We start from the raw sequence: 11105 nt of genomic DNA, 5'->3' as shown, positions 1-11105 counted from the left end.
TAATGATTTACTTTATCACTAAGCAGTAGCGATAGTCGTGGAAGCATAAGATTGGCGAGACGACAACGATGCTACGATGGAGATCAAGGTGTCGCGCCGGTGATGATGGTGATCATGACGATGCTTCGAAGATGGAGATCACAAGCACAAGATGATGATGGCCATATCATATCACTTATATTGATTGCATGTGATGTTTATCTTTTATGCATCTTATCTTGCTTTGATTGACGGTAGCATTATAAGATGATCTCTCACTAATTATCAAGAAGTGTTCTCCCTGAGTATGCACCGTTGCGAAAGTTCTTCGTGCTGAGACACCACGTGATGATCGGGTGTGATAGGCTCTACGTTCAAATACAGCGGGTGCAAAACAGTTGCACATGCGGAATACTCAGGTTATACTTGACGAGCCAAGCATATACAGATATGGCCTCGGAACATGGAGACCGAAAGGTCGAGCGTGAATCATATAGTAGATATGATCAACATAGTGATGTTCACCAATGAAGCTACTCCATCTCACGTGATGATCGAACATGGTTTAGATGATTTGGATCACGTAATCACTTAGAGGATTAGAGGGATGTCTATCTAAGTGGGAGTTCTTTAAGTAATATGATTAATTGAACCTAAATTTATCATTAACTTAGTACCTAATAGTATCTTGCTTATTCATGTTTGATTGTAGATAGATGGCCCGTGCTGTTGTTTCGTTGAATTTTAATTCGTTCCTTGAGAAAGCAAAGTTGAAAGATGATGGTAGCAATTACACGGACTGGGTCCGTAACTTGAGGATTATCCTCATTGCTGCATAGAAGAATTACGTCCTGGAAGCACCGCTGGGTGCCAGGCCTGCTGCTGGAGCAACACCAGATGTTATGAACGTCTAGCAGAGCAAAGCTGATGACTACTCGATAGTTCAGTGTGCCATGCTTTACGGCTTAGAATCGGGACTTCAACGACGTTTTGAACGTCATGGAGCATATGAGATGTTCCAGGAGTTGAAGTTAATATTTCAAGCAAATGCCCGGATTGAGAGATATGAAGTCTCCAATAAGTTCTATAGCTGTAAGATGGAGGAGAACAGTTCTGTCAGTGAGCATATACTCAAAATGTCTGGGGTATAATAATCACTTGATTCAATTGGGAGTTAATCTTCCAGATGATTGCGTCATTGACAGAATTCTCCAATCACTGCCACCAAGCTACAAGAGCTTCGTGATGAACTATAATATGCAAGGGATGAATAAGACTATTCCCGAGCTCTTCGCAATGCTGAAAGCTGCGGAGGTAGAAATCAAGAAGGAGCATCAAGTGTTGATGGTCAACAAGACCACTAGTTTCAAGAAAAAGGGCAAAGGGAAGAAGAAGGGGAACTTCAAAAAGAACAGCAAGCAAGTTGCTACTCAAGAGAAGAAACCCAAACCTGGACCTAAGCCTGAAACTGAGTGCTTCTACTGCAAGCAGACTGGTCACTGGAAGCGGAACTGCCTCAAGTATTTGGCGGATAAGAAGCATGGCAAGGTGAACAAAGGTATATGTGATATACATGTTATTGATGTGTACCTTAATAATGCTCGCAGTAGCACCTGGGTATTTGATACTGGTTCTGTTGCTAATATTTGCAACTCGAAACAGGGACTACGGATTAAGCGAAGATTGGCTAAGGATGAGGTGACGATACGCAAAGTCGATGTGATCGCAGTCGGCATGCTACCTCTACATCTACCTTCAGGATTAATATTAGACCTAAATAATTGTTATTTGGTGCCAGCGTTAAGCATGAACATTATATCTGGATCTTGTTTGATGCGAGACGGTTATTCATTTAAATCAGAGAATAATGGTTATTCTATTTACATGAGTAATATCTTTTATGGTCATGCACCCTTAAAGAGTGGTCTATTCTTATTAAATCTCGATAGTAGTGACACACATATTCATAGTGTTGAAACCAAAAGATGCAAAGTTGATAATGATAGTGCAACTTATTTGTGGCACTGCCGTTTAGGTCATATCGGTATAAAGCGCATGAAGAAACTCCATAATGATGGGCTTTTGGAACCACTTGATTATGAATCACTTGGTACTTGCGAACCATGCCTTATGGGTAAGATGACAAAAACACCGTTCTCCGGTACTATGGAGAGAGCAACAGATTTGTTGGAAATCATACATACAGATGTATGTGGACCGATGAATGTTGAGGCTCGTGGCGGATATTGTTATTTTCTCACCTTCACAGATGACTTAAGCAGATATGGGTATATCTACTTAATGAAACACAAGTCTGAAACGCTTGAAAAGTTCAAAGAATTTCAGAGTGAAGTTGAAAATCATCGTAACAAGAAAATAAAATTCCTACGATCTGATCGTGGAGGAGAATATTTGACTTACGAGTTTGGTGTACATTTGAAACAATGTGGAATAGTTTCGCAACTCACGCCACCCGGAACACCACAGCATAATGGTGTGTCCGAACGTCGTAATCGTACTTTACTAGATACGGTACGATCTATGATGTCTCTTACTGATTTACCACTATCGTTTAGGGGATATGCTCTAGAGACGGCCGCATTCACGTTAAATAGGGCACCATCAAAATCCGTTGAGATGACGCCTTATGAACTGTGGTTTGGCAAGAAACCAAAATTGTCATTTCTGAAAGTTTGGGGCTGTGATGCTTATGTGAAAAAGCTTCAACCTGATAAGCTCGAACCCAAATCGGAGAAATGTGTCTTCATAGGATATCCAAAGGAAACTATTGGATACACCTTCTATCACAGATCCGAAGGCAAGACTTTTGTTTCTAAATTCGGAAACTTTCTGGAGAAGGAGTTTCTCTCGAAAGAAGTGAGTGGGAGGAAAGTAGAACTTGACGAGGTAACTGTACCTACTCCCTTATTGGAAAGTAGTACATCACAGAAACCTATTTCTGTGACACCTACACCAATTAGTGAGGAAGCTAATGATAATGATCATGAAACTTTAGAACAAGATACTACTGAACCTCATAGATCAACCAGAGTGAGATCCGCACCAGAGTGGTACGGTAACCCTGTTCTGGAAGTCATGCTACTAGATCATGATGAACCTACGAACTATGAAGAAGCGATGGTGAGCCCAGATTCCGCAAAATGGCTTGAAGCCATGAAATCTGAGATGGGATCCATGTATGAGAACAAAGTATGGACTTTGGTTTACTTGCCCACTGATCAACAAGCAATTGAGAATAAATGGATCTTCAAGAAGAAGACTGACGCTGACGGTAATATTACTGTCTACAAATCTCGACTTGTCGCAAAAGGTTTTCGGCAAGTTCAAGGGATTGACTATGATGAGACCTTCTCACCCGTAGCGATGCTTAAGTCTGTCCGAATCATGTTATCAATTGCCGCATTTTATGATTATGAAATTTGGCAGATGGATGTCAAAACTGCATTCCTGAATGGATTTCTGGAAGAAGAGTTGTATATGATGCAACCAAAAGGTTTTGTCGATCCAAAGGGAGCTAACAAAGTGTGCAAGCTCCAGCGATCCATATATGGACTGGTGCAAGCCTCTCGGAGTTTGAATAAACGCTTTAATAGTGTCATCAAAGCATTTGGTTTTATACAGACTCTTGGAGAAGCCTGTATTTACAAGAAAGTGAGTGGGAGCTCTGTAGCATTTATGATATTATATGTGGATGACATATTACTAATTGGAAATGATATAGAATTTTTGGATAGCATAAAGGGATACTTGAATAATAGTTTTTCAATGAAAGACCTCGGTGAAGCTGCTTACATATTAGGCATTAAAATCTATAGAGATAGATCAAGACGCTTAATTGGACTTTCACAAAGCACATACCTTGACAAAGTTTTGAAGAAGTTCAAAATGGATCAAGCAAAGAAAGGGTTCTTGCCTGTGTTACAAGGTGTGAAGTTGAGTCAGACACAATGCCCGACCACTTCAGAAGATAGAGAGAAAATGAAAGATGTTCCCTATGCTTCAGCCATAGGCTCTATCATGTATGCAATGCTGTCTACCAGACCTGATGTGAGCCTTGCTATAAGTCTAGCAGGGAGGTACCAAAGTAATCCAGGAGTGGATCACTGGACAGCGGTCAAGAACATCCTGAAATACCTGAAAAGGACTAAGGATATGTTTCTCATTTATGGAGGTGACAAAGAGCTAACCGTAAATGGTTACATCGATGCAAGCTTTGACACTGATCCGGACGATTCTAAATCGCAAACCGGATACGTGTTTACATTAAACGGTGGAGCTGTCAGTTGGTGCAGTTCTAAACAAAGCGTCATGCCAGGATCTACGTGTGAAGCAGAATACATAGCTGCTTCGGAAGAAGCAAATGAAGGAGTCTGGATGAAGGAGTTCATATCCGATCTAGGTGTCATACCTAGTGCATCGGGTCCAATGAAAATCTTTTGTGACAATACTGGTGCAATTGCCTTGGCAAAGGAATCCAGATTTCACAAAAGAACCAAGCACATCAAAAGACGCTTCAATTCCATCCGGGATCTAGTCCAGGTGGGAGACATAGAGATTTGCAAGATACATACGGATCTGAATGTAGCGGACCCATTGACTAAGCCTCTTCCACGGGCAAAACATGATCAACACCAAGGCTCCATGGGTGTTAGAATCATGACTGTGTAATCTAGATTATTGACTCTAGTGCAAGTCGGAGACTGAAGGAAATATGCCCTAGAGGCAATAATAAAGTTATTATTTATTTCCTTATATCATGATAAATGTTTATTATTCATGCTAGAATTGTATTAACCGAAAACATAATACATGTGTGAATACATAGACAAACAGAGTGTCACTAGTATGCCTCTACTAGACTAGCTCGTTAATCAAAGATGGTTATGTTTCCTAACCATGAACAAAGAGTTGTTGTTTGATTAACGGGATCACATCATTAGGTGAATGATCTGATTGACATGACCCATTCCATTAGCTTAGCACCCGATCGTTTAGTATGTTGCTATTGCTTTCTTCATGACTTATACTTGTTCCTATGACTATGAGATTATGCAACTCCCGTATGCCGGAGGAACACTTTGTGTGCTACCAAACGTCACAATGTAACTGGGTGATTATAAAGGTGCTCTATAGGTGTCTCCAAAGGTAGATGTTGGGTTGGCGTATTTCGAGATTAGCATTTGTCACTCCGATTGTCGGAGAGGTATCTCTGGGCCCTCTCGGTAATGCACATCACATAAGCCTTGCAAGCATTGCAACTAATGAGTTAGTTGTGAGATGATGTATTACAGAACGAGTAAAGAGACTTGCCGATAACGAGATTGAACTAGGTATTGAGATACTGACGATCGAATCTCGGGCAAGTAACATACCGATGACAAAGGGAACAACATATGTTGTTATGCGGTCTGCCGATAAAAGATTTTTGTAGAATATGTAGGAGACAATATGAGCATCCAGGTTCCGCTATTGGTTATTGACCGGAGATGTGTCTCGATCATGTCTACATTGTTCTCGAACCCATAGGGTCCGCACGCTTAAGGTTTCGATGACAGTTATATTATGAGTTTATGAGTTTTGATGTACCGAAGTTTGTTCGGAGTCCCGGATGTGATCACGGACATGACGAGGAGTCTCGAAATGGTCGAGACATAAAGATTGATATATTGGAAGCCTATATTTGGATATCTGAAGTGTTCCGGGTGAAATCGGGATTTTACCGGAGTACCGGGAGGTTACCGGAACCCCCCGGGAGGTATATGGGCCTTAGTGGGCTTTAGTGGAAGAGAGGAGAGGTGGCCAGGGCTGGGCCGCGTGCCCCTCCCCCCTAGTATGAATAGGACAAGGAGAGGGGGCTGGCGCCCCCCTTCCTTCTCTCTCTCCTCTTTCCCCCCTCCCGAATCCTATTCCAACTAGGAAAGGGGGGGGGGGAATCCTACTCTCGGAGGGAGTAGGATTCCTCCTGGCGCGCCCTCTCCTGGCCGGCCACACCCCCCGTAGATCCTTTATATACGGAGGCAGGGGGAACCCCTAGAGACACAAGTTGATCCACGTGATCATATTCTTAGCCGTGTGCGGTGCCCCCTTCCACCATAGTCCTCGATAATATTGTAGCGGCGCTTAGGCGAAGCCCTGCGACGGTAGTACATCAAGATCGTCACCATGCCGTCGTGCTGACGGAACTCTTCCCCGACACTTTGCTGGATCGGAGTCCGGGGATCGTCATCGAGCTGAACGTGTGCTAGAACTCGGAGGTGCCATAGTTTCGGTGCTTGATCGGTCGGGCCGTGAAGACGTATGACTACATCAACCACGTTGTGCTAACGCTTCTATTGTCGATCTACAAGGGTACGTAGATCACACTCTCCCCTCTTGTTGCTATGGATCACCATGATCTTGCGTGTGCGTAGGATTTTTTTTTGAAATTACTACGAAACCCAACAGAGATGTATGTTGTCTCTCTAGTGGTGTTATGTGAACGTCGACTACATAACACTTCACCATTATTTGGGCCTAGAGGAAGGCATTGGGAAGTAATAAGTAGATGATGGGTTGCTAGAGTGACAGAATCTTAAACCCTAGTTTATGCGTTGCTTCGTAAGGGGCTAATTTGGATCCAGATGTTTCATGCTATGGTTAGGTTTACCTTAATACTTTGTAGTAGTTGCGGATGCTTGCAATAGAGGTTAGTCCTAAGTGGGATGCTTGTCCAAGTAAGGACAGCACCCAAGCACCGGTGCACCCACATACCAAATTATCAAAGTACCGAACACGAATCATATGAACGTGATAAAAACTAGCTTGACGATATTCCCATGTGTCCTCGGAAGCGCTTTTCTCTATATAGGAATTTGTCCAGGCTTGTCCTTTGCTACAAAAAGGATTGGGCCACCTTGCTGGACATTATTTACTTTTGTTACTTGTTGCTCGTTACCAATTATCTTATCACAAAACTATCTGTTACCTATAATTTGAGTGCTTGCAGAGAATACCTTGCTGAAAACCCCTTATCACTTCCTTCTGCTCCTCGTTGGGTTCGACACTCTTACTTATCGAAAGGACTACGATAGATCCCCTATACTTGTGGGTCATCAAGACTCCTTTTTGGCGCCGTTGCCAGGGAGTGAAGCGCCTTTGGTAGGTGGAATTTGGTAAGGAAAAATTTATATAGTGTGCTGAAATTTACTGTCACTTGTTACTATGGAAAGTAATCCTCTGAGGGGCTTGTTCGGAGTATCTTCACCCCGACCAGTAGAGCAAAGAGTTGCTCCTCAACCTACTGAACCTACTAAAAATGAAAATGAAAATGTCTGCTTTAAATTCCTTCGGGTATGTTAGAAAAACTGCTAGCTAATCCTTTTGCAGGAGATGGAACAAAGCATCCTGATGAGCACCTAATATATGTGGATGAAGTTTGTGGATTATTTAAGCTTGCAGGTGTACCCGGAGATGCTATTAAGAAGAAGGTCTTCCCTTTATCTTTTAAGGGAGATGCATTGACATGGTATAGGCTATGTGATGATACGGGATCATGGAACTACAAACGATTGAAATTGGAATTTCATCAGAAGTTTTATCCTATGCATCTTGTTCATCGTGATCGCAATTATATATATAATTTCTGGCCTCGTGAAGGAGAAAGCACCGCTCAAGCTTGGGGGAGGCTTAAATCAATGTTATATTCATGCCCCAATCATGACCTCTCAAGAGAAATGATTATCCAGAAATTTTATGCTCGGCTTTCTGATAACAATCGCACCATGCTCGATACTTCTTGTGATGGCTCTTTTATGATGAAGACTATTGCATTCAAATGAGATTTATTGGAAAGAATTAAACACAACTCTGAAGATTGGGACCTCGACAAAGGTAGGGAGTTAGGTATGACACCTAAGTTTGATTGTGTTAAATCTTTTATGGATACAGATGTTTTCCGTAAATTTAGCACTAAATATGGACTTGATTCTGAGATAGTAGCTTCTTTCTGTGAATATTTTGCTACTCATGTTGATCTCCCTAGGGAGAAGTGGTTTAAATATCATCCTCCCATCGAAGTGAAAGTAGCTGCTCCTATTAAAGTTGAAGAAAAGACTATCACTTATAATGATCCTATTATTCCTACTTCTTATGTTGAGAAACCACCTTTCCCTATTAGGATAAAAGATCATGCTAAAGCTTCAATTGTGGTTCGTAAAAGCAATATTAGAACCTATACACCTCCTGAGCAAATTAAAGTTGAACCTAATATTGCTATTGTTAAAGATCTCTTGTCTGATAATATTGATGGGCATGTTATTCATTTCCGTGATGAGACTGCTAGAATTGCTAAACCTTGTGCTAAAGATAAACCTAGATTTTTGGTAGGCATGCCTGTTATTTCTGTTAAAATAGGAGATCATTGTTATCATGGCTTATGTGATATGGGTGCCAGTGCTAGTGCTATACCTTTTGACTTATACAAAGAAATTATGCATGACATTGCACCCGCTGAGTTAGAAGATATTGATGTCACAATTAAACTTTCCAATAGAGATACTATTTCACCAATGGGAATTGTTAGAGATGCTGAAGTCTTGTGTGGGAAAACCAAATATCCTGCTGATTTTCTTGTTCTTGGTTCCCCACAAGATAGCTTTTGTCCCATTATATTTGGTAGACCCTTCTTGAACACAGTTAATGCTAAGATAGATTGCAAAAAGGATGTTGTTACTATTGGTTTAGGTGATATGTCGTAGAAAACACCATGAAGAGTAATTGCCTAGTAAAGATGAAATTATTGGTCTTGCTTCTATTGCCGTGCCTCCTAGCGGTCCTTTAGAACAGTATTTGCTAGACCTTGAAAATGATATGTTTATGAATGAAAGAAGGGAAATGGATGAAGTATTCTTTAAACAGGAACCCATCCTGAAACACAATTTTCCTGTTGAAATCCTAGGGGATCCTCCTCCACCAAAGGGTGATCCCGTGTTTGAGCTCAAATCGTTACATGATACTCTTAAATATGCTTATCTTGATGAGAAAAGGATATATCCTGTTATTATTAGTGCTAACCTTTCAGAACATGAAGAAGAGAGATTATTGAAAACTCTGAACAAGCACCATGCTGCTATTTGATATACTCTTGATGATCTTAAGGGCATTAGTCCCACTCTGTGTAAACACAAAATAAATTTGGAGGAAGATGCCAAACCAGTTCGTGATCATCAACGACGGCTGAATCCTAAGATGAAGGAAGTGGTAAGAAAGGAAATACTAAAGCTTCTTGAGGCAGGTATAATTTATCCCGTTGCTGATAGTCAGTGGGTAAGTCCTGTCCATTGTGTCCCTAAGAAGGGAGGTATTACTGTCGTTCCTAATGATAAATATGAGTTGATCCCGCAAAGAATTATTACAGGTTATAGGATGGTAATTGATTTCCACAAATTAAATAAAGCTACTAAAAAAGATCATTACCCCTTACCTTTTATCGATCAAATGCTAGAAAGATTATCCAAACATACACATTTTTGCTTTCTAGATGGTTATTCTGGTTTCTCTCAAATGTCTGTGTCAGCCAATGATCAATCAAAGACTACTTTTACTTGCCCTTTTGGTACTTTTGCTTATAGACGTATGCCTTTTGGTTTATGTAATGCACCTACTACCTTTCAAAGATGCATGATGGCTATATTATCTGACTTTTGTGAAAAGATTTGTGAGGTTTTCATGGACGATTTTTCTGTCTATGGATCCTCTTTTGATGATTTCTTAAGAAACCTTGACCGAGTTTTGCAGAGATGTGAAGAAACTAATCTTGTCTTGAATTGGGAAAAGTGCCACTTTATGGTTAATGAAGGTATTGTCTTGGGGCATAAAGTTTCTGAAAGAGGTATTGAGGTTGATAAAGCCAAGGTTGATGCTATTGAAAAGATGCCATGTCCCAAGGACATCAAAGGTATAAGAAGTTTCCTTGGTCATGTCGGTTTTTATAGGAGGTTCATTAAGGACTTCTCAAAAATTTCTCGGCCTTTGACTAATTTATTACAAAAAGATATACCATTTGTTTTTGATGATGATTGTGTAGAAGCATTTGAGATACTTAAGAAAGCATTGATCTCTGCACCTATTATTCAACCACCTGATTGGAATTTACCTTTTGAAATTATGTGTGATGCTAGTAATTATGTTGTAGGTGTTGTTCTAGGGTAAAGAGTTGATAAAAAATTAAATGTTATTCAATATGCTAGTAAAACTCTAGGCAATGCTCAAAGAAATTATGCTACTACTAAAAAAGAATTCTTAGCAGTTGTATTTGCTTGTGATAAGTTCAGACCTTATATTGTTGATTCTAAAGTAACTATTCACACTGATCATGCTGCTATTAAATACCTTATGGAAAAGAAAGACGCTAAACCTAGACTTATTAGATGGGTTCTCCTGCTACAAGAATTTGATTTGCATATTGTTGATAGAAAGGGAGCTGAGAACCCCGTTGCAGACACCTTGTCTAGGTTAGAAAATGTTCTTGATAACCCACTACCTATTGATGATAGCTTTCCTGATGAACAATTAAATGTCATAAATGCTTCTCGTACTGCCTCATGGTATGCTGATGTAACATCCCAAATTTTCAATTTGGAATGTTAAACATAGATCATTCTTGCATATCATATTTTATTGCATTTCGTCTCGCGATCCTCCAAATCCTAAGCAACTCAAGGACCCTCAGAGAGAGTTGGGGATTTCCTCGGTTTTCAAATTTGATTTTATCAAATTTTGAAACGAGGATTTTTGCTTTTAATTATTTTTCTCTCCGAAAATATTTCATATTAAAATATATGAGGAGATAATATGACTTCTCCAAGATAATTGAAATATTGGAGGAAAAATATTAAAATCAAATATTTGTTTTTATTTGGATTTTATTGCAATTTTGTTTGCATTAGAAAAATTGCATGTTTTCAAAATTGCATTTTAGGGCCAAGAAAATGTTCATCTCGTTCTAAATATTTTATTTAGACGGTGAAAATTTGTTTTGGCATTTTTAGAGTTTTATTTTATTTTCTAGGATTTTTTATTTTCGGTGGAATTATTAAAAAAAAGAGTTGCGCAGTGGCTAACTGGGC

This window comes from Triticum aestivum, chromosome 5A, assembly GCF_018294505.1.
Source record: "Triticum aestivum cultivar Chinese Spring chromosome 5A, IWGSC CS RefSeq v2.1, whole genome shotgun sequence".
NCBI classification, from domain to species: Eukaryota; Viridiplantae; Streptophyta; class Magnoliopsida; order Poales; family Poaceae; genus Triticum; species Triticum aestivum.
Note: the sequence above shows the minus strand (reverse complement) of the source record.